Source organism: Carcharodon carcharias, assembly GCF_017639515.1.
Source record: "Carcharodon carcharias isolate sCarCar2 chromosome 29 unlocalized genomic scaffold, sCarCar2.pri SUPER_29_unloc_2, whole genome shotgun sequence".
NCBI lineage: Eukaryota > Metazoa > Chordata > Chondrichthyes > Lamniformes > Lamnidae > Carcharodon > Carcharodon carcharias.
Window position 1 is genome coordinate 3482983 of NW_024470665.1, and position 23031 is coordinate 3506013.

The 23031-nt window shown below is 52.8% G+C and overlaps 2 protein-coding genes across 5 annotated transcripts in view; one reads left to right on the forward strand and one right to left on the reverse strand.

Annotated features, from left to right (window-relative positions):
* The window catches only part of LOC121274034 (scavenger receptor cysteine-rich type 1 protein M130-like), a 743215-nt gene that overhangs the window by 157002 nt on the left and 563182 nt on the right, over positions 1 to 23031 (forward strand). The window lies entirely within an intron of this gene.
* Positions 22573 to 23031, reverse strand: part of LOC121274032 (B-cell receptor CD22-like) — a 94917-nt gene continuing 94458 nt past the window's right edge. For all 4 annotated transcript variants that reach the window (XM_041181165.1, XM_041181164.1, XM_041181163.1 and 1 more), the window contains exon 19: positions 22573 to 22905. The gene's annotated coding sequence lies outside the window, so the exon portion shown is untranslated. The remainder of the gene's footprint in view (positions 22906 to 23031) is intronic.

Genomic DNA, 23031 nt, shown 5'->3' on the forward strand with positions numbered 1-23031 from the left:
AACGTCACGTTGAGCTGCTTCAGCAAAAGTAACCCACCGGTCACCAACTACAGCTGGTTCCGGCTTGACAGCAACAACTGGACCGAGGTCATCACAAACAGCCCGTCCGTTAACCTGGGCCCGGTGACGCGGGACAACGATACCTGGTTCTACTGCAGAGCGGAGAACGCGCTGGGCTCCAGCAACTCAAGCCCCCTGTTCATCAGCGCCGAGTGTAAGTGTTCCCTTCCCTCCCCCGCTTCAACAACATTTATATGTAAATGCCTTTAATGTACTAAAACGTCCCCCAGGCACTTGGGAGGAGCAGCGATCCAGCAATGTTTGACCAAAAGCTGAAGTGGATTGTAAAACCAATCCCTTCTGGGGCGGAAGCTGACTCGGATCAGGAGCACCACCCCACTCCACCCCCCACACCCCCCCCCCGCCAAATAACCGGCCTCGCTTGAGTTCACCGTAGCCATTTCGCACAGACACTTGCCTGGGGGTTTTGAGCGAGTGAACTACCTCTTCCCCCAAGGAAGGTGACTATCGAGTGATATTCCCTGCCTCCAGAGAGCCTATTCGGTAATCTGTCAGCTAGGTTATCATTAATAATCGTTCGGCAGCACGGAACTTGAGTGTTGCTGAGAAAAGGGACATGTAGAAGCTTTTCATCTTGCACTCATCAGGATACTTTGCAAGAACGTCAATGCGAGAGGGGGAAACAACAATTTATACTGCATGCGAAGAGAGTGCTGATCAGTTGGCAAGTGGGCTCCGACTAGTAGAGGCATTACCATGGAGATTGCACCAGTGATGGTGACTGACAGTTCACCGCCAAACATTGTTTGAAATTTCAGCTAAACAGAATAAGTTACAGCCATTCACTGACTCATTCCTCGGGGCAAATGCCTTGACCCATCAGGTTCAAGCTGCCTGGTTTAACTCTCAAACAATGCTTGGCACTTAACTGTCTGTCACCATCACTGGTGCATTCTCCATGGCACAGCCTCTACCAATCAGAGCCCACTAGCCAGCCAATCAGCACTCTCTTCACATGCAGTATAAATTGTTGTTTTCCTCCCCCCGCCTTATTTTGGTATTCTTGCAAAAGTGTCCTGATGAATGCAAGACAAAACCCTTCGACACGTCTCTTCTTTTACAGCAATACTTAGATTATCATTACCCGGATCTTATCAGGGTCCGGGGAAGCGGGGAGGAGGGAGGAGGGGTGGGATGGGGTGGCGTGGTTATCTCTTCAAAAATTGTATTTCCCCACTTTCAGAAAGCACAGGGAGGCGGATTCTTAAGCTGCTCAATGAAAAAACTATGTGAGATGTTATATTCCACTAACTTATTTGCAGGTTCAATAAAGAACCATTTAACATGCAATTAACTTTGAAGTGGACAAGTACAAGATTGCGGGTAGCCTTAGTTCTGATATAGAATCCAGTGAAAAATGCAATGTTACAGGCTAAAAATCTCTTTCGGATACCCATCAAATATGGAAAGCAAAGTGTTACCTTAAATCCCTGAGGGTTTCAGTTACCCAAGCAGAAGGTCCAGTAAAACTGTTCCAAACTGCCCGGCTCTTGGACTACCCGAGAAGCCTGGGAGGGTTCTCAATACTTCTGAAAGCCTCCTACGACACTTCATATTTTCCAGGGGCAAGCTGGCACCTTTATACCCTTGGAAGCTAACTTACTGACTCCTTCGTCGAACGCCTCCCTTTTAATTATCACTTATGATTCACGATAATGCAACTGTTGAGAATGGGCTTATCGTATGAACACTGTGAGCAGTCCGTAAGACATGGGAGCAGAAATTAGGCCATTCGGCCCATCGAGTCTGCTCCGCCACTCAATCAGGGCTGATAGGTTTCTCAACCCCGTTCTCCCGCCTTCTCCCCGTCACCTTTGATCCCCTTACCAACCAAGAACCTATCTATCTCGCTCTTAAACACACTCAATGACCCGGCCTCCACAGGCTTCTGTGGCAATGAATTCCATCGATTCACCACTGTCTGGCTAAAGGAGTTTCTCCTCATCTCTGTTCTAAAAGGTCTTCCCTTTACTCTGAGGCTGTGCCCTCGGCTCCTAGTCTCTCCGACTGTCATCCGGTCAAAACGCACCTAATATTTATTCTAATATCAATCCTAATTAATTTCAGTTGCTTCCATGTTTTCACAAAGCGATTTTAAACGTTTAACGCAACATAGTGATTGTTTGAAAGATGCTCTCCCCACCCCCCCACCGTAGTGAAATTCGCATTCTTACAGCATTCTTACATCTGCACCATGTGTCTGAACAGCGTTCAATCCTGCTTTCAAAGTCTACCGGTCTGTCATGACGCGTTGAGCGAAATGTTCAGAATGGATCACAGGATCGCAGAACCTATACAGCGCAGAGGGAGGCCACTCGGCCCATCTGAAAGACCATTCCACCCAGCCCCACTCCCCTGCCTTATCCCCATCACCTTGTGCGTTCTCTCCTTTCAGGTAGCAGTCCAACATCTCGATCGAACCTGCCTCCTCCAGCCTCTCTGGAAGTTCGTTCCAGACTCCAACCACCCTCTGGGTGAAAAAAAATTGTTCCTCCCATCACATTTACTCCTTTTGCCAATTATTTTGAATCTGTGCCCCCTTGGTTCCTGATGCTCTCTTGAGTGGGAACAGTTTCTCACCATTTTTACCCTGCCCATACCCCTCAGGATCTTGAATGCCTCGATCAAGTCTCCTCTCAGCCTTCTTTTCTCCAAGGAAAACAGTCCCAACCTCTCCAGTCTAACCTCATAGCTACAGTTCTTCATCCCTGGAATCATTCTTGTGAATCTCCTCTTTACTCTCTCCAATGTCTTCACTTTCTTCCTCAAGTCTGGCGCCCAGAACTGGACGCGCTACTCCAGATGAGGCCTAACTGGTGTCTTATACCAGTTCAACATGACTTCCTTACTCATGTATTCAATGCCCCTATCAATAAAGCCTAAGATACTAGATGTTTTATTAGCTGCCCTGCCTTCTTTAATGACTTAGGTACATATATACCGAGGTCCCTCTGTTCCTGTACCTCCTTTAGAGTTTCTCTCTTTATTTTCACATTCCTCCTGCCAAAATGAATCACCTCACGCTCCTCTGCATTGAGCTCCATCTCCCACTTGGCTGCCCAATCCACCCTTGCGTTTATGCTCTCTTGAAGATCAAGACTATCCTCGTCACGGTTGGCGAAGTTTTCAATCTACGTATCATCTGCAAATTTTGAAATCAAGCCCCGCACGCCGCAGCCTAGGACGATTAAACACGTATCAGGAAGAGCAAGGGTCCCAACACTGACCCCACTGGGCCTTGGCTTGGGGAGGCGATGGTGGTGATGGCATTGAAACTGGCCCTAACAGTTCAGAGGCTCAGGGTAATTCTTCAGGGGGACCTGTGTTAAATCCCACCATGGCAGAAGGTGACGTCTGAGTTCTAATAAAAGCCGGAGGTTGGTTTCTGTCCTTACCCGGTCTGGCCTACACGTGACTCCAGACCTGCAGCAGCGTGGTTGACTCTGAATGGCCCCTTCGAAAAAGGCCGAGCGAGCCACTCAGTTCAAGGGCAATTAGGGATGGGCAACACATGCCAGATATGCCCCCATCCCATGAACGAGTAAAGGGATTAAAAAAGGGGAATGATGCCACTTCTAGGTAAAAACACATCATTAATATGCATTGTCAAATTTCACAGAGAGTGAATCAGTCTTTAAATGGTGAATAAATGCAAGCATGCTAGTGTATTCCAATGGCTCCCACCACACCAAGTAATGTTGTCTGTTTCTAATTTACACTCGAGCTGTTTTTAATTAAGGTCAGCTCTGCCCATGTATATGATGGCTTCCAAAGTAGAATGGTCACCTGTTAGCCTGTGGCCATTTCTTCAGTTCTAAGCTACAGCGTCCAAGTTAGATATGAACTCTATCTGATATCTATATTTTTACTGAGGTATTCACGTGATCCATCACGGAGACACGTAAGGAGATCTCAGGCACAGGTAACCACAATCTCGGTCAAAGAAGCCAAGCTTTGAGGTATGTCTTAAAGGAGGGGGTGGGAGAGAGAGAGAGAGAGAAAGAGAGAGAGAGAAACAAAGAGAGAGAGAGAGAGACAGAGAGAGAGGTGGAGAGTATCAGGGAAGGAATTCCAGAGCTTAGGGCCCCAGGCAGCTGAAGGCACGGCCGCCAATGGTGGAGCGATAGCATCCGGTAATGGTCAAGAGTCCGGAATTGGAGGTTACAGAGATAGGGAAGGTTATAGGGGCTGGAGGAGGTTACAGCGATAGGGAGGGGTGTAGGGGCTGGAGGAGGTTACAGCGATAGGGAGGGGTGTAGGGGCTGGAGGAGGTTACAGAGATAGGGAGGGTTGTAGGGGCTGGAGGAGGTTACAGAGATAGGGGGGGTGAAAGGGTTGGAGGAGGTTGGAGGAGGTTACAGAGATAGGGAGGCTTAACCAGCATTTTATACAATTCCAGCGTAACCCCTCTGCTCTTATATTCTATGCCTCGACTAATAAAGGCAAGTATTCCATATACCTTCTTAACCACATTATCTACCTGTGCTGCTGCCTTCAGGGATCTATGGACATGTACACCAAGGTCCCTCTGATCCTCAGTACTTCCTAGGGTTCTACCATTCATTGTGTATTCCCTTGCTGTGTTAGTCCTCCCAAAATGCATCACCTCACACTTATCTGGATTAAATTCCATTTGCCACTGCTCTGCTCACCTTCCCAGCCCATCTATATCGTCCTGTAATCTAAGGCTTTCCTCCTTGCTATATACCACCCCGCCAATTTTCGTGTCATCCGCAAACTTACTGATTATGCTTCCTACATTCACATCTAGACCATTAATGTACACTGCAAATAGCAAGGGACCCAGTACCCAGCCCTGTGGCACACCACTGGACACAGGTTTCCAGTCACAAAAACAACCTTCAAACATCACCCTCTGCTTCCTGCTACAAAGTCAATTTTGGATCCAATTTACCAAATGTCATGGCCCCTCTTTGCTCCCCAAATTTCTTTTTTAAGTAACGCCTGCGTGGGCCCTGAACTCTCATGACTTCCTTTCTGAATGATTCCCACTGCTCTGATGTAGACGTTCCGGCAAGTAGCTGCTCCCAGTCCAATTTGGCCAGATCCTGTCTTATCATGTTGAAATCAGCCTTCCCCCAATTCAGGTCCTTTATTTCCGGTCCATCTTTGTCCTTTTCCATAACTACCTTAAATGTTACTGAGTTATGGTCACTATCACCGAAACGCTCCCCCACTGACACTTCTGCCATTTGCCCAGCTTCGTTCCCTAAAATTAAGTCCACTCCACCCCCTCTCTTATAGGACTTTTACGTGTTGCTTTAAAAAGCTCTCCTGGGTACACTTTAAGAATTCTGCACCTCACACTTCCACACTGTCCCTTTAATAACAGAGTATCTAACCCCGTGCTGTACGAGCCCTGTGAGTGTTTGATGGGGACGGTGTAGAGGGAGATTTACTCTGTATCTAACCCCGTGCTGTACCTGTCCTGGGAGTGTTTGATGGGGACAGTGTAGAGGGAGATTTACTCTGCATCTAACCCCGTGCTGCACCTGTCCTGGGAGTGTTTGATGGGGACAGTGTAGAGGGAGATTTACTCTGTATCTAACCCCGTGCTGCACCTGTCCTGGGAGTGTTTGATGGGGACGGTGTAGAGGGAGCTTTACGCTGTATCTAACCCCGTGCTGTACCTGTCCTGGGAGTGTTTGATGGGGACGGTGTAGAGGGAGATTTACTCTGCATCTAACCCCGTGCTGCACCTGTCCTGGGAGTGTTTGATGGGGACAGTGTAGAGGGAGATTTACTCTGTATCTAACCCCGTGCTGCACCTGTCTTGAAAATGGTGTGGGGAGGTTGTGTGGGGGGGGGAGAGCCTCTCTGCACCGAGCCTGTCAAACCCTCCGAGGGTTTTGTACGTTTCAACGTGATCACCTCTCATTCTCCTCAACTCCAGAGAATATCGGCCCAGCCTCCTCCATCTCTCCTCATAGGACAAACCTCCCTCCCCGCTCACATCCCAGGAATCAGCCTGGTGATCCTTCCTGACAGTCACTCAATGAAAAGTACATCCTTCCTTAGCTCAGGAGACCAACACTGTACACAGCGCTCCAAGTGCAGTCTCACCAAAGCCCTCGATAGTTGTGGCATTTGGATCAAACTGCAGTAAAGGATAACCAATCTGCTCTGTTCATGCTTCCTCAGATAAGCCGGAGATTTCCCAGCGGTCGGAGTGCACTCGGAGGTCAGAGGGGGTCACCTGCGTCTGTGTGGCCAACTCCAACCCACCCGGAGACCTCACCTGGCACCTGCCCAGTGCCAACATCAGTGGTAACCAAACACACGGAGGTTTTGTGTCCTGGCAGGTCAGAGATGGGCATCTGGTGACTGGTTCCCTCACCCTGATGAGACCCCAGGATGAGGGGGGAGTGATGGCATCCTGCTCGGTTCAAAACCCACACGGGGAAGCCATGTTCAAGGTGTATCTGTGGGTCAAAGGTGAGAGAATCGCTCGGGATCGCAGAGGGAGGAGTTTCGTCTGATTCCGGTGCCTTGCCCCACATCAGGATGTCCTGAAAGTTTCACAGCCAACGGAGGACTTGATGCGAAGCTTAGCCTCTGTTGTAATGTCAGGAACGCGGCAGGCGCTTTGTGCACAGCAAGATCCCACAAACGGCTATGTGATCATATGTTTTTTTAGTGAGCACTCCCCCCTGCTCTTCCTCCAAATAGAGGCCGTGGGATCTTTCACACTCGCCCGAGAGGGCAGACAGGGGCCTCGGTTTAGTGTCTCATCTGAAAGACAGCACGTCCGACAGTGCAGCACTCCCTCAGTACTGCACATCCGACAGTGCAACACTCCCTCAGTACTGACCATCCGACAGTGCGGCACTCCCTCAGTACTGACCCTTCGACAGTGCAGCACTCCCTCAGTACTGACCCTCCGACAGCGCAGCACTCCCTCAGTACTGACCCTCTGACAATGCAGCACTCCCTCAGTACTGACCCTCCGACAGTGCAGCACTCCCTCAGTACTGACCCTTGGACAGTGCAGCAATCCCTCAGTACTGACCCTCAGACAGTGCAGCACTCCCTCAGTACTGACCCGCAGACAGTGCAGCACTCCCTCAGTACTGACCCTCCAATTGGGCAGCGCTCCCTCAGTACTGACCCTCCGACATTGCAGCCCTCCATCAGTACTGACCCTCCGACAGTGCAGCACTCCCTCAGTACTGACCCTCCGACAGTGCAGCACTCCCTCAGTACTGACCCTCCGACAGTGCGGCACTCCCTCAGTACTGACCCTCCGAAAGTGCGCCACTCCCTCAGTACTGACCCTCCGACAGTGCAGCACTCCCTCAGTACTGACCCTCCGACAGTGCGGCACTCCCTCAGTACTGACCCTCCGAAAGTGCGCCACTCCCTCAGTACTGACCCTTCGACAGTGCAGCACTCCCTCAGTACTGACCCTCCGACAGCGCAGCACTCCCTCAGTACTGACCCTCCGACAGTGCAGCACTCCCTCAGTACTGACCCTTGGACAGTGCAGCAATCCCTCAGTACTGACCCTCCGACAGTGCAGCACTCCCTCAGTACTGACCCTCAGACAGTGCAGCACTCCCTCAGTACTGACCCGCAGACAGTGCAGCACTCCCTCAGCACTGACCCTCCAATTGGGCAGCGCTCCCTCAGTACTGACCCTCCGACATTGCAGCCCTCCATCAGTACTGACCCTCCGACAGTGCAGCACTCCCTCAGTACTGACCCTCCGACAGTGCAGCACTCCCTCAGTACTGACCCTCCGACAGTGCGGCACTCCCTCAGTACTGACCCTCCGAAAGTGCGCCACTCCCTCAGTACTGAACCTCCGAAAGTGCGGCACCCCTCAGCATTGACCCTCTGACAGTGTGGCACTCCCTCAGTACTGACCTCCGAAAGTGCGGCACCCCTCAGCACTGACCCTCTGACGGTGCGGCACTCCCTCGGTACTGACCTCCGACAGTGCAGCACTCCCTCATTACTGACCTCTGACATTGCAGCGATCCCTCAGTACCGACCCTCCGACAGTGCAGCACACCCTCAGTACTGATCCTCCAACAGTGCAGCACTCCCTCAGTACTGACCCTTCGACAGTGCAGCACACCCTCAGTACCAACCCTCCGACAGTGCAGCACTCCCTCAGTACTGACCTCCGACAGTGCGGCACTCCCTCAATACTAACCCTCAGACAGTGCAGCACTCCCTCAGTACTGACACTCTGACAGTTCAGCACTCCCTCAGTACTGACCCTCTGACAATGCAGCACTACCTCAGTACTGACCTCTGACAGTGCAGCACTCCCTCAGTACTGACCCTCCGACAGTGCGGCACTCCCTCAAACTGATCCTCCGACAGTGCAGCACTCCCTCAGTACTGACCCTCTGACAGTGCAGCACTCCCTCAGTACTGACCCTCCAACAGCGTAGCACTCCTTCAGTACTGACCCTCTGACAGTGCAGCACTCCCTCAGTACTGACCCTCCGACATTGCAGCTCTCCCTCAGTACTGACCCTCCGACAGTGCAGCACTCCCTCAGTACTGACCCTCCGACAGTGCGGCACTCCCTCAGTACTGACCCTCCGAAAGTGCGCCACTCCCTCAGTACTGAACCTCCGAAAGTGCGGCACCCCTCAGCATTGACCCTCTGACAGTGTGGCACTCCCTCAGTACTGACCTCCGAAAGTGCGGCACCCCTCAGCACTGACCCTCTGACGGTGCGGCACTCCCTCGGTACTGACCTCCGACAGTGCAGCACTCCCTCATTACTGACCTCTGACATTGCAGCGATCCCTCAGTACCGACCCTCCGACAGTGCAGCACACCCTCAGTACTGATCCTCCAACAGTGCAGCACTCCCTCAGTACTGACCCTTCGACAGTGCAGCACACCCTCAGTACCAACCCTCCGACAGTGCAGCACTCCCTCAGTACTGACCTCCGACAGTGCGGCACTCCCTCAATACTAACCCTCAGACAGTGCAGCACTCCCTCAGTACTGACACTCTGACAGTTCAGCACTCCCTCAGTACTGACCCTCTGACAATGCAGCACTACCTCAGTACTGACCTCTGACAGTGCAGCACTCCCTCAGTACTGACCCTCCGACAGTGCGGCACTCCCTCAGACTGATCCTCCGACAGTGCAGCACTCCCTCAGTACTGACCCTCTGACAGTGCAGCACTCCCTCAGTACTGACCCTCCAACAGCGTAGCACTCCTTCAGTACTGACCCTCTGACAGTGCAGCACTCCCTCAGTACTGACCCTCCGACATTGCAGCTCTCCCTCAGTACTGACCCTCTGACAGTGCAGCACTCCCTCAGTACTGACCCTCAGACAGTGCAGCACTCCCTCAGTGCTGACCCTCAGACAGTGCAGCACTCCCTCAGCCTGACAGTGGTGAGTGTCCGCCGGGGCTATGAGGTTCTGTCCCCGGGATCCCGCTCTTTAGCTCAGAGAGGGTTAGAGTGCATCAGCTGAGAGCATCTGAATGCCTCTCTGAAATATTGGAGCAATGTCTTAGCGGCGAATCAGCTGGCATAACGCACAGTTTCTGCGCTCTGTCTGGTTATTAACGGCCACAGTAACTCCTGACGTTGTGTTTTCAGGGAATGGACCTAACCTGGAGCAGCTAGTTCTGGCTGTGCTGGCAGGTGCTCTGGGGACGCTTATTTTCTCTTTGCTACTGATTAAGATCGTCTTTTGCAGCCGGAGGTAAGCTCGCATTCTGATGAGGAGATGAAATAAGCGCATTTCTGGAGCGCCTTTCACAGCCTCGGGTGCCTTCATCCACTGACTGGGCCTTAGTTTTTCACTTGTACACTGGCACTTATACCCAGATCTACCTCACCAGCATATCTCTCAACCGCAACTGTGCACAGTGCTCCCAGTGTGGTCTAACCAAGGGATATGGAGACTGGAACTGTGTACAGTGCTCCCAGTGTGGTCTAACCAAGGGATACGGAGACTGGAACTGTGCACAGTGCTCCCAGTGTGGTCTAACCAAGGGACATGGAGACTGGAACTGTACACAGTGCTCCCGGTGTGGTCTAATCAAGGGATATGGAGACTGGAACTGTGCACAGTGTTCCCTGTGTGGTTTAACCAAGGGATATGGAGACTGGAACTGTGCACAATGCTCCAAGTGTGGTCTAACCAAGAGATATGGAGACCGGAACTGTGCACAGTGCTCCCAGTGTGGTCTAACCAAGAGATACGGAGACCGGAACTGTGCACAGTGCTCCCAGTGTGGTATAACCAAGGGATATGGAGACCGGAACTGTACATGGTGCTCCCAGTGTGGTCTAACCAAGAGATACGGAGACCGGAACTGTGCACAGTGCTCCCAGTGTGGTATAACCAAGGGATATGGAGACCAGAACTGTACATGGTGCTCTCAGTGTGGTTGTAGAAGAATTGTACATAGGTTTGCAGCTTTCCAATTCTGTCTGTCTGGAAATGAACCCCGATTTTTGTGTCGTGCCTCCCTTGACCCTTGTTAAGCTGCGTTGCTTTTGTTTGTGGTCACGTTACCTGTTTGTTCCCCATTATAGGAGGAAGAGAGAGCAGATCCCAGGCATAGCTACCGAAATGGAAAAGCTGACCGGCCGGTCGAACTCAGTCTCTGCAGTGATCCTGGTATGGGAAGGACCTCCTTGGTGTTGTTATTCATGACAATATTCACTCCCCTCCCCTTCGTGTTTGCCTGTAGCCAATGGGCACATCCTTTAAAAAGTACCTGGATGAGAACTTGGCAAGTCATAACCTTCGAGGTTATGGGGCCAAGTGCTGGTCAATGGGGCTAGGCGGGTAGTTCAGGTGTTTCTCACGCGTCAGTGCAGACTCGATGGGCCGAAGGGCGTCTTGTGCACTGCGTGATTCTGTGATCTGAGTGGGTAGATCAGATTGTGGGACCAAACAGCACACAGGAGGGCCACTCAGCCCATCGTGCCTGTGCTGGCTCTTTTTGAAAGATCTCTTCAATTAGTCCCCACTCTCCCACCCACACACTCCCCCCAGCATCCTGACATGCTCTTTCCCCCATAGCCCTGCACATTTCCCCCCTTTAAGTATTCATCTCGTGAATCCAATTGACAAGATAGAGAGGAACATCTCCCTCTGGCTGCAGTGGTGAGGTGAGGGGGGGTCCAGAACAAGGGGGCAGAACCTTAAAATTGCAGCCAGGCCGATCAGGGGGTGATGTCAGGAAGCACTTCTTCACACAAAGTCGGGGGGGGTGGAAATCTGGAACTCTCTCCCCCAGAAAAAGCTGTCGAGACTGGGAGGGGTCAATTGTAAATTTCAAAACTGAGACTGAGAGACCTTTGTTGGGTTGGTGGGGGGCTAAGGGTCACAAAACCGAGGCGGGTGGATGGGGTTAAGATACAGATCAGCCGTGATCCAACTGAATGGTCCTCCTCCTGTTCCTGTGTAACAGACTCGAGGGGCTGAATGGGCCTCCTCCTGTTCCTGGGTAACTGGCTCGAGGGGCTGAATGGACCTCCTCCTGTTCCTGTGTAACAGGCTCGAGGGTCTGAATGCGCCTCCTCCTGTTCCTGTGTAACAGGCTCGAGGGGACTGAATGGGCCTCCTCCTGTTCTTGTGTAACAGGCTCGAGGGGCTGAATGGGCCTCCTCCTGTTCCTGTGTAACAGGCTCGAGGGGGGCTGACTGGGTCTCCTCCTGTTCCTGTGTAACAGGCTCGAGGGGCTGAATGGCCTCCTCCTGTTCCTGGGTAACAGGCTTGAGGGGGGCTGAATGGGCCTCCTCCTGTTCCTGTGTAACAGGCTCGAGGGGGGCTGACTGGGTCTCCTCCTGTTCCTGTGTAACAGGCTTGAGGGGCTGAATGGCCTCCTCCTGTTCCTGTGTAACAGGCTCGAGGGGCTGAATGGCCTCCTCCTGTTCCAGTGTAACAGGTTCGAGGGGGCTGAATGGGCTCCTCCTCCTGTTCCTGTGTAACAGCCTCGAGGGGGGCTGAATGGGGCCTCCTCCTGTTCCTGCGTAACAGCCTCGAGGGGGGCTGAATGGGGCCTCCTCCTGTTCCTGCGTAACAGCCTCGAGGGGGGCTGAACGGGGCCTCCTCCTGTTCCTGCGTAACAGGCTCGAGGGGGGGGGGGGGTTGAAAGGCCCTCCTCCTGTGATCCGGGAGTGTCGATGTTTAACCTGTTTGGAGTCATCGCTGCTGCCGTTTGTATTTCAGGTGGAGGATGAGGAGGAGGGAGAGGCCGAGGCCTTTCAGAGGATGGATGTGGTCAGCGAGGCGGGCAGCCTGAAGAGGAAGGAGAACGGTGAGGCTGGACAGGAGGCTGAGGGTCAGGAGCAGGAGCAGGAGCAGGACCAGGAGCAGGAGCGGCAGCAGGAGCTGCACTACGCCTGCATTGACTTCTCTCGAGCCCGTTCCTCGGACGAGATTGTGGGCGACAGAGACAGTACCCAGTACGCTGAGATTAAACCACAGTGAGGGCAGGGATCGGAAGCTCACGGCCTGATGGTGACAAGGCTTCCTGACTGGAGGCTCCCTCGCTGCCCAGTGTGTGACCCCGGCACTTTGGAACCAGCAGAGTTTCCACCTCGAGATGAGGTTCCCCTCTAATGTTGGCCGGGGCGATCGTCTACTTCCCCTCCCCAACACGAAACTCCGCTCCCCTCCTGTACCCCTCACTCAGACCTCACGGGCTGTTCACCCATCAACCCCTGTCACTCCCGGAGATACCGCTGGCTCCCGGAAAGTTCCAATCCTCGCTTTCAGATCCCTCCTGAACTTCCCCCCACCCCCACCCCCTCCCTCTGTAACCTCCTCCAGCCTCTACAACCTTCCCTATCTCTGTAACCTCCTCCAGCCCCTACAACCCTCCCTATCTCTGTAACCTCCTCCAGCCCCTACACCCCTCCCTATCTCTGTAACCTCCTCCAGACCCTACAACCCTCCCTATCTCTGTAACCTCCTCCAGTCCCTACACCCCTCCCTATCTCTGACCTCCTCCAGACCCTACAACCCTCCCTATCTCTGTAACCTCCTCCAGACCCTACAACCCTCTCTATCTCTGTAACCTCCTCCAGCCCCTACAACCCTCTCTATCTCTGTAACCTCCTCCAGCCCCTACACCCCTCCCTATCTCTGTAACCTCCTCCAGCCCCTACAACCCTCCCTATCTCTGTAACCTCCTCCAGCCCCTACAACCCTCCCTATCTCTGTAACCTCCTCCAGCCCCTACACCCCTCCCTATCTCTGTAACCTCCTCCAGCCCCTACACCCCTCCCTATCTCTGTAACCTCCTCCAGCCCCTACACCCCTCCCTATCTCTGTAACCTCCTCCAGCCCCTACACCCCTCCCTATCTCTGTAACCTCCTCCAGACCCTACAACCCTCCCTATCTCTGTAACCTCCTCCAGTCCCTACACCCCTCCCTATCTCTGACCTCCTCCAGACCCTACAACCCTCCCTATCTCTGTAACCTCCTCCAGCCCCTACACCCCTCCCTATCTCTGTAACCTCCTCCAGCCCCTACACCCCTCCCTATCTCTGTAACCTCCTCCAGCCCCTACACCCCTCCCTATCTCTGTAACCTCCTCCAGCCCCTACAACCCTCCCTATCTCTGTCACCTCCTCCAGCCCCTACAACCCTCCCTATCTCTGTAACCTCCTCCAGCCCCTACAACCCTCCCTATCCCTGTAACCTCCTCCAGCCCCTACAACCCTCCCTATCTCTGTAACCTCCTCCAGCCCCTACAACCCTCACTATCTCTGTAACCTCCTCCAGCCCCTACAACCCTCTTTATCTCTGTAACCTCCTCCAGCCCCTACACCCCTCCCTATCTCTGTAACCTCCTCCAGCCCCTACAACCCTCCCTATCTCTGTAACCTCCTCCAGCACTGAAGGACCCTTTCATACCCCACCCCTGGACCGTATGATTCGACGCTTCAAGCAGCGTCGCTGGGAGGGAGTCAGGGAGGTTTCTGAAGGACCGCGCTCTGCCGGGTCCCTGTCCATCCTCTGCCCGCCCTTCCCCCTTCTCCGTGCTCCTCCTGCCCATTCTGACGTGGCGAGCGACACCTCGAAAGGGCAGGCTGGGTCCCTCCGCTTCGCAGGGGGTTGGGCGAGGGGGGAACCTCCACTCGCTCCACCCCCCCCCCACCCCTGACCCCGAGCTTCCTGTCGCACGTCATTTGTAACCCTCCGCCTGGCGCCTCACACTGACCTCCCTGCCCTCGGTCTGCACTGCTCCAACAAAGCTCAATTGCTCGAGAAACGTCACCTCCTCTTTCGGGTTGAGCGTTTGGGTTGCCCAATTTCACCGCCTAACCTCTGCCCTTATTTATTTATTTTTTTTTTGCACTGGCAGCCATTGCTGATGTTTCTTCAGATGCCCTTCGTACCTCATCTAGGGGGCATCTTCTGTTCCTTTACTTGTCCTGTTGCCACCCGCTTTCACCTTGCACCATCATCCCTCGGACTATCGAACCTCTCTTATCATAGACTTTCCCAGTGGCTCTTCCCCCCGCCTCCCCATTTCCCATGTCTCGGCACTCACCTAAACCCCGTCACGTCTCAAGCTTCGGAGAGTCACAGACAGGCAAGGAGGAGGCCATTCAGCCCGTCATGTCTGCGCCAGCTCCCCCGCAAGAGGAACTCCCCTTGTCCCGCTCTCTCGCCGCCTCCCCATAACCCTGCGCAGTTTCCCCTCTCCAGATAACGATTCAGTCCCCTTTTGAAATCCCCGATTGAATCTGCCTCCCCCCCCCACCACACTCTCGGGCGGAACGTTCCGGATCCCAACCGCCCGCTGCGTGAAAGAGTTTCTCCTCATGTCGCCGTTGCTCCTGTCACCAAATCGCCTCCAATCCGTGTCCCTCTGGTTCTCCATCCTTCCGCCACAATGGGAACAGTTTCTCCCGATCGGCTCTGTCCCGGACCCCTCATGGTTTCGAACACCTCGATCAAATCTCCTCTCGAGCTTCTCTCCTCCAAGGAGAACAGCCCCAGCTTCTCCGATCTGTCCCCGGAACTGAAGTCCCCTCATCCCTGGACCATTCTTGTGAATCTTTTCTGCACTCTCTCTCTCAAGCCTTCACTTCCTTCAATTTGGACGAATTTCCATTCAGCCCATCATGCCCGTGCTAGCTCTTTGAAAGATCTATCCAATTAGTCCCCACTCTAACCCACCTCCCCGCCAGCTCTTTCCCCCATAACCCTGCAAATCTTTACCCCTCAGGTATTTCTCCGATTCCCCCTTTTGAAAGTTGCTATTGAATCTGCTTCCACCGCCCTTTCAGGCAGCGCCTTCCAGATGTTAGGTGCTGTTTACCTTTCTCCACAGTTGCTGCCTGAGCTGCTGAGTATTCCCAGCATTTTCTCTTGAAACGTCACCCTCCTAACCAGCTCCACGCTGTGCCTGACAGGAACGTAGAGGGACACGACATGTCCTGTTTTGCAATCAGGTAGAATTTGTGTACGAATGCTAGTTTGGGAGATGTGTGGGTCACTGGGCAGGGGGAGGGGGGGAGGTTCAGAGATTAGGCGCAACCCCACTGAGTATTGTCCTTTTGGACTCTCCGTGACTCTATCCTGGGGTCCCTGTTAGAACCATGGACTCACCCAGCACAGGAGGAGGCCATTCGGCCCATTGTGCCAGTGCTGGCTCTTTGAAAGATACATCCAATTTGTCCCCACTCTCCCCCCAGCTCTTTCCCCCATAACCCTGCAAATCTTTCCCCTTTCAAGTACTTATTCCCCCTTTTTGAAAGTTCCTATTGAATCTGCTTCCACCGCCCTTTCAGATCACAACAACTCGCTGCGTCAAAAAAAAAATCCTCATCTCCCCCTCTGGTTTTGTTGCCGATTATCTTAAAATATATCACTGCCAAATAGCGATGATTTTGTCTATCTCCCCTTGGAGGTGAATCTCCAATCTCTGAATGCTTCAGCACATACCTGGAGAGAGTTGACGAACCCATGCATCGGGCCCCAAACTTTAATGGTTAGAGGTGGCAGAACCATGAGGTGCAGAGGGATCTGGGTGTCCTGCTGCATGAATCACTAAAAGTCGGTATGCAAATGCAGCAAGTGGTTAGGAAGGCAAGTGGAGTGTTATTATTTATTGCAAAAAAGGGATGGATCATAAAAGGAGGGGAGTCTTGCTACAACTGTACAGGGCGTTGGTGAGATTGTATCAGGAGCAGTGTGTACAGTTCTGGTCTCCTTACTTAGGGGGGGATAAACTCTGCATTGGAGGCAGTTCAGAGGAGGTTCACTGGGCTGATTCCTGGGATGAAGTGGGTTTGTCTTACGAGGAAAGATAAAAACAACAAACAAAAAACTGCGGATGCTGGAAATCCAAAACAAAAACAGAACTACCTGGAAAAACTCAGCAGGTCTGGCAGCATCGGCGGAGAAGAAAAGAGTTGTCGTTTCGAGTCCTCATGACCCTTCGACAGAAAGAGTTGACGTTTCGAGTCCTCATGACCCTTTGACAGAGGACTCGAAACGTCAACTCTTTTCTTCTCCGCCGATGCTGCCAGACCTGCTGAGTTTTTCCAGGTAGTTCTGTTTTTCTTAAGAGGAAAGGTTGAGCAGGTTGGGCTTGTATCCATTGGAGTTCAGAAGAATGAGAGGCGATCTTATTGGAACATATCCGATTCCGAGGGGACTTGACAGGGTGGGTGCGGAGAGGCTGTTTCCCCCCTTCATGGGTGGGGGGGAGTCTAGAACTGGTGGGGTGGGTGTAGGGGGAGGGGCCCAGTTTATAAATAAGGGGTGGGAGGTTGGGGGGGGGAGGGGGTCTCATGTTTAAGACGGCTCTCAAGAGTTGGGGGGGGGTGGGGCGGGTGCGGAGGGGAGTGTTGACTTGTGGGATTCTATCCCCCCCACCCCGGGGAGTAGTGGAGGCCAGCTCGCTGCATATATTCAAGTCCCGAGTGAGAGAGAGAGAGAGAGACCCACACCCCCTCCCCCAGCTGGGAGCCGAGGAGGGGGGTGGGGGGAACAGGAAGGGAGGTGGAATCGAGGTCCACCATTGGGGCCAACTCCGAGCTTTGCGCTGTCGCTGTGTGTGACTGCGGGGAACCGTCCACCATCATCGTGGCCGGTGAATGATGAGAACCCTGGATTCGGACACGTCGAAAGGTGCCGAGGAATTGTTAACGTGTTACACGGGTTGGTTGATGTAAATTACGAAGATGTGTATAAAGTGTTGCTGAACGTTGGTTGTAGACCTCCTGCTTCAGAGGGACTCCGCTTATTCCACATCACCTCCCAGGATCTGGGCGGCCGCTGACAAAGCAGGGGTTTGGGGGGGTGGGGGGTGGGTGGGGGAGCCAGAGTTTATCGCCCATCCCTACCCGCTGCCCCCCACCCCGCCCCCAACTTTCAGGGAGGGCGATAGCGAGCCACAACGGCGAAAGGCGGACTTGCCTTTCTCTAGCGCCGGTCCTGTCCCCCACCTCGGGGCGTCCCACAAAGACCACCCACAGCCAGCGAAGGGGCCATTTTTATTTATTTTTTTCTCCCTCTGGCGTGGAGGCGCGGACCCCCGGTTGTCACGTGGCAGATGCCGCAGCCCCCCCCCCCCACCCCCGGTGGTGCACGCGCACAGCAAGATCCCGCGAACGGCAGCGCGGCGATGATGCCAGATCGTCTGTTTCTATAGTGATGTCGGTCGAGGGATAAATATCGGCCCCAGGGACACCTGGGGGAACTCCCACCCCCCCCCCCACTGCTTTTCCTCCAAAGAGTGGCTGTGGGATCTTTCACACCCACCCGAGAGGGCAGACGGGGCCTCGGTTTAGTGTCTCCCTCAGGACTGACTGTCTGAGTGTGGCGCTCCCTCAGTACTGACCCTCCGACAGTGCGGCACTCCCTCAGTACTGACCCTCCGACAGTGCAGCACTCCCTCAGTACTGACCATCTGACAGTGCAGCACTCCCTCAGTACTGACCCTCCGACAGTGCAGCACTCCCTCAGTACTGACCCTCCGACAGTGCAGCACTCCCTCAGCACTGACCCTCCGACAGTGCAGCACTCCCTCAGTACTGACCCTCCGACAGTGCAGCACTCCCTCAGTACTGACCCTCCGACAGTGCAGCACTCACTCAGCACTGACTGTCCGACAGTGCGGCACTCCTCAGTACTGACCCTCTGACAGTGCAGCACTCCCTCAGCACTGACCCTCCGACAGTGCAGCACTCCCTCAGCACTGACCCTCCGACAGTACAGCACTCCCTCAGTACTGACCCTCCGACAGTGCAGCACTCCCTCAGCACTGACCCTCCGACAGTGCAGCACTCCCTCAGCGCCATCAGTGGGAATGTCAGTCTGAATTTTTTGGATAAGTCCCAGGAGCATGCATCGAACCCATGATCTCTTGCCTCAGAGTTCAGGTAATTCAGCTGACCACTGAGTCACTGTTCTGTTTCAGTAAATAACAGTGCAACCAGGAGGAAGTGTCTGAGTTTGTATTACAAGATTACAGAGATGGTGAAATCTTTACACACGGAATAAATCTTCCTCGCTTCCTCATTTGTAGTAGCCTTTTGAACATGAGTCTAAAAATTTCCATAACAGTAAGCTTTGTAGCCAGTGTCCGCTATGTTGGTGCTTCACTCACTTCGTTCCTCAGTGCTTTTACAGATGAATATTCCATCTATTGTTACTGCCAACTCCACTCTTCCAACACTCGCCTGCCAGAACCCCCAATTGTTCATCCTCGTAAGCTTCAGATTATCCAAAACTCTGCTGCCCCTGAGTCCTAACTCGCACTGAGTCTCATTCACTCATCACCCCCCCTCACCCCCGGTCACAGACTGAGCCACACAGGCTCCCAGTCCAGCTATGCCTCAATTTTAAAATTCTCAACCTTGTGTTCAAATCATTCCTCGCCCCCTCCCTGTCTCTGTAACCTCTTCCAACCCCTACAGCCCTCCTTATTCGTGTAAACCCCTACTCCAGCCTCTACAACTCTCCCTATCTCTGTAACCTCCCTGAGCCCCTGTAAACCCCTCTATCTCTGCAACCTCCTCCAGCCCCTACAACCCTCCGAAGTATTGTTGCAACTGTACCAGGCATTGGTGAGTCAGCACCTGGAGTGCTCTGCACAGTTTTGGTCCCCTTACTTGAGGAAGGGTGTAGTTGCACTGGAGGCGGTTCAGAGGAGGTTCACTAGATTGATTCCAGAGATGTGGGGCCTGTCTTATGAGGAGAGATTGAGCAGTTTAGGCCTATACTTGCTAGAGTTTAGAAGGATGAGAGATCTAAATGAGGTATATAAGATGCTAAAGGGGACAGACAAAGTAGACGTGGAGCGGATGTTTCCCCTTGTGGGACATTCTAGAGCAAGAGGCCATAGTTTTAGGTTAAGGGGCGGTAGGTTTAAACCGGAGATGAGGAGGAATTACTTTTCGCAAAGGGTGGTGAATCTGCGGAATTCACTACCTCAGAGTGCAGTGGATGCCGGGACGCTAAATAAACTTAAGGAGGAGATGGACAGATTTTTAATTAGCGACGGGTTGAAAGGTTATTGGGGAGAGGGCAGGAAATTGGAGTTGAGGCCGAAATGAGATCAGCCACGATCGTATTGAATGGTGGGGCAGGCTCGAGGGGCTGAATTGTCCACTCCTGCTCCTAGTTCCTTATGTTCTCATGAGACCTCTGCGCTCCTCCGATTCCGGCCTCTTGACCCTCCCCCGATTCCCATCGCTCCACCATTGGCGGCCGTGCCTTCAGTTGCCTGTGGCGGCGGGGGGGGGGGGTCCCTGAGCTCTGGAATTCTCCTCCCTGTCTCCCTCTCCCTCTCTCTCCTCCTCCTTTAAGATGTTCTTTACAACCTACCACTCCGACTGCATCCTGGTCACCTGTTATGGGCAGTGTAGCTGTTTGTTATGAACGCTGAGTAAAGCATTAAACAAAGATAACAATAGTAAGGGAAGACACCATTTTGTCCAAAATGTGCTTACTATTCATAGACGCATAAAATCTTACAGCATAGTCGGCCATTCAGCCCATCGTTCCTGTGCCGGCTCTTTGAAAGATCCATCCAATTAGCCCCCGCTCTTGCCCCCCACAGACCTGCAAATTGTTCCCCCTCGAGTATTTCTCCAATTCCCCCCTTTTTGAAAGTTCCTATTGAATCTGCTTCCACCGCCCTTTCAGGCAGCGCCTTCCAGATCACAACAACTCGCTGGGTCAAAAAATAATCCTCCTCATCTCCCCCACTCTGGTCCTTTTCCCGATTCTCTCCAATCTGTGTCCCTCACGCCAGTGGTCGCTACGTCCTGAGTGCTGCAAACACTTTGAGGGATGGGCAAAGTGTATGGGATCTTCCTGACCTTAAAGGTCTGCCCTCGAATTGGGCACTTTGGGTACCCAACGGAGACGTGTCACATTTTTATCCCTTCATCTCAAATTCATTCACAGGATGAGGGTTTCGCTGGCTGGGCCCAGCATTTATTGCCCATCCCTAATTGCCCCTTGAGAAGGTGGTGGGTGAGCTGCCTTCTTGACCCGCTGCAGTCCATGTGGTGTAGGTACATCCACAGTGCTGTTAGGGAGGGAGTCCCAGGATTTTGTCCATGTGGTGTAGGTACACCCACAACGCTGTTAGGGAGGGAGTTCCAGGATTTTGTCCATGTGGTGTAGGTACACCCACATCGCTGTTAGGGAGGGAGTCCCAGGATTTTGACCCAGCGACAGTGAAGGAACGGCCGATATATTTCCAAGTCAGGATGGTGAGTGACTTGGAGGGGAACTTCCAGGTGGTGGTGTTCCCCATGTGTCTGCTGCCCTTGTCCTTCTAGATGGTAGAGGTCGCGGGTTTGGAAGGTGCTGTCTAAGGAGCCTTGGTGAGTTCCTGCAGTGCATCTTGTAAATGGTACACACACTGCTGCTACTGTGCGTCGGTGGTGGAGGGAGTGAATGTTTGTGGATGGGGTGTCATTCAAGCGGGGCTGCTTTGTCCTGGACGGTGTCGAGCTTCTTGAGGGGAGATGCATAACCCTAGCACCACTGGACTAGTAGTCCACGAGCCCAGGTAATGCTCTGGGTTCAAATCCTCACCTGGCAGCTGGTGGAATTTAAATCCAATTAATTAAAGCTGGAATTGAGAGCGAGCCTCAGTGACGGTGACCGTGAAACTACCATCGATTAAATGATAAAAACCCATCTGGGTCACTCATGTCCCTTTAGGGGGAGGGAAATCTACCATCCTTACCCTACACGTGACTCCAGACCCCACACAGACATATGTGGCTACCCCTTAACTGCCCCTCTGAGATGGCCCAGCAAGAGACTCAGTTGTATAAAACTGCTACAAAGTGAAATCCGGTAAGTATACAGAAAAGCCGATGAAAGTTACTAACAGCAGTGAAACGGGAAGTGCTGATAAAGTCCACAGGCTTAAAGTTACAGGCGGAATGTCGGAGATAGACCCGCGAATCCCAACTCCGCTGGCTGGTCATCACATTCCCATGACCTAGATCTACCCTCTCCTCCCCTCATTCTATCCCTTTGAACCCATTCATCATCGGAGGCACCCGACATTACAGGGCCCCGCGCCCCCTCCCTGGCAAATCAGAAAGCCCCAATTAACCAACTCTTGATTTCGCAGTCAAATGCAGAGTTTCCCTCCATCACCAATTAAAGAGATCCTTTTTTTTTTTCATATTCAGGCTATTAAACAACGAAAAAACATTCACAGTAAATGAAACAAAAAAAAAACCCATCACCATGTCTTTTCAACATTCCTAGGATGTTCCCTCATTAGTGTGGTCTAACCAAGGGATACGGAGACTGGAACTGTGCACAGTGCTCCCAGTGTGGTCTAACCAAGGGATACGGAGACTGGAACTGTGCACAGTGCTCCCAGTGTGGTCTAACCAAGGGATACGGAGACTGGAACTGTGCACAATGCTCCCAGTGTGGTCTAACCAAGGGATATGGAGACCGGAACTGTGCACACTGCTACCAGTGTGGTCTAACCAAGGGATATGGAGACTGGAACTGTGCACAGTGCTCCCAGTGTGGTCTAACCAAGGGACATGGAGACTGGAACTGTGCACAGTGCTCCCAGTGTGGTCTAACCAAGGGATATGGAGACCGGAACTGTGCACAGTGCTCCCAGTGTGGTCTAACCAAGGGATATGGAGACAGGAACTGTGCACAGTGCTCCCAGTGTGGTCTAACCAAGAGATATGGAGAGCAGAACTGTGCACAGTGCTCCCAGTGTTGTCTAACCAAGGGATATGGAGACCAGAACTGTGCATAGTGCTCCCAGTGTGGTCTAACCAAGGGATACAGAGACTGGAACTATGCACGGTGGTCCCAGTGTGGTCTAACCAAGGGATATGGAGACTGGAACTGTGCACAGTGCTCCCAGTGTGGTCTAACCAAGGGATACAGAGACTGGAACTGTGCACAGTGCTCCCAGTGTGGTCTAACCAAGGGATATGGAGACCGGAACTGTGCACAGTGTTCCCAGTGTGGTCTAACCAAGGGATATGGAGACCGGAACTGTGCACAGTGCTCCCAGTGTGGTCTAACCAAGGGATATGGAGACTGGAACTGTGCACAGTGCTCCCAGTGTGGTCTAACCGAGGGATATGGAGACTGGAACTGTGCACAGTGCTCCCAGTGAAGCCTTAATTGGACAGAAATGACAACCATATCTTCAGTGCAAGTCAGTCATTTGGCAATCGTTCTAGGAAATCAGAGGCCTTCCAAATGAAGTCTTAAATATTCCACTTTGTTTTCTTGTTGCTATTGCTTCCTGAAGGTGGAGGGTATGTTTTGCTGCAACTCTTCATCCCGGGGAAAGGCCGTTCATTACCCCTCAACTGATAGAACTGGGAGCAGGGGAATGAGAGAGAGAGAGAGAGAAAGCGAGAGAGAAAGAGAGAGAGTTAATTACGATATAGAATTACAAATATTCCCAGTATAGATACAGGCCATTCGGCCCATGTGCTCCGTGC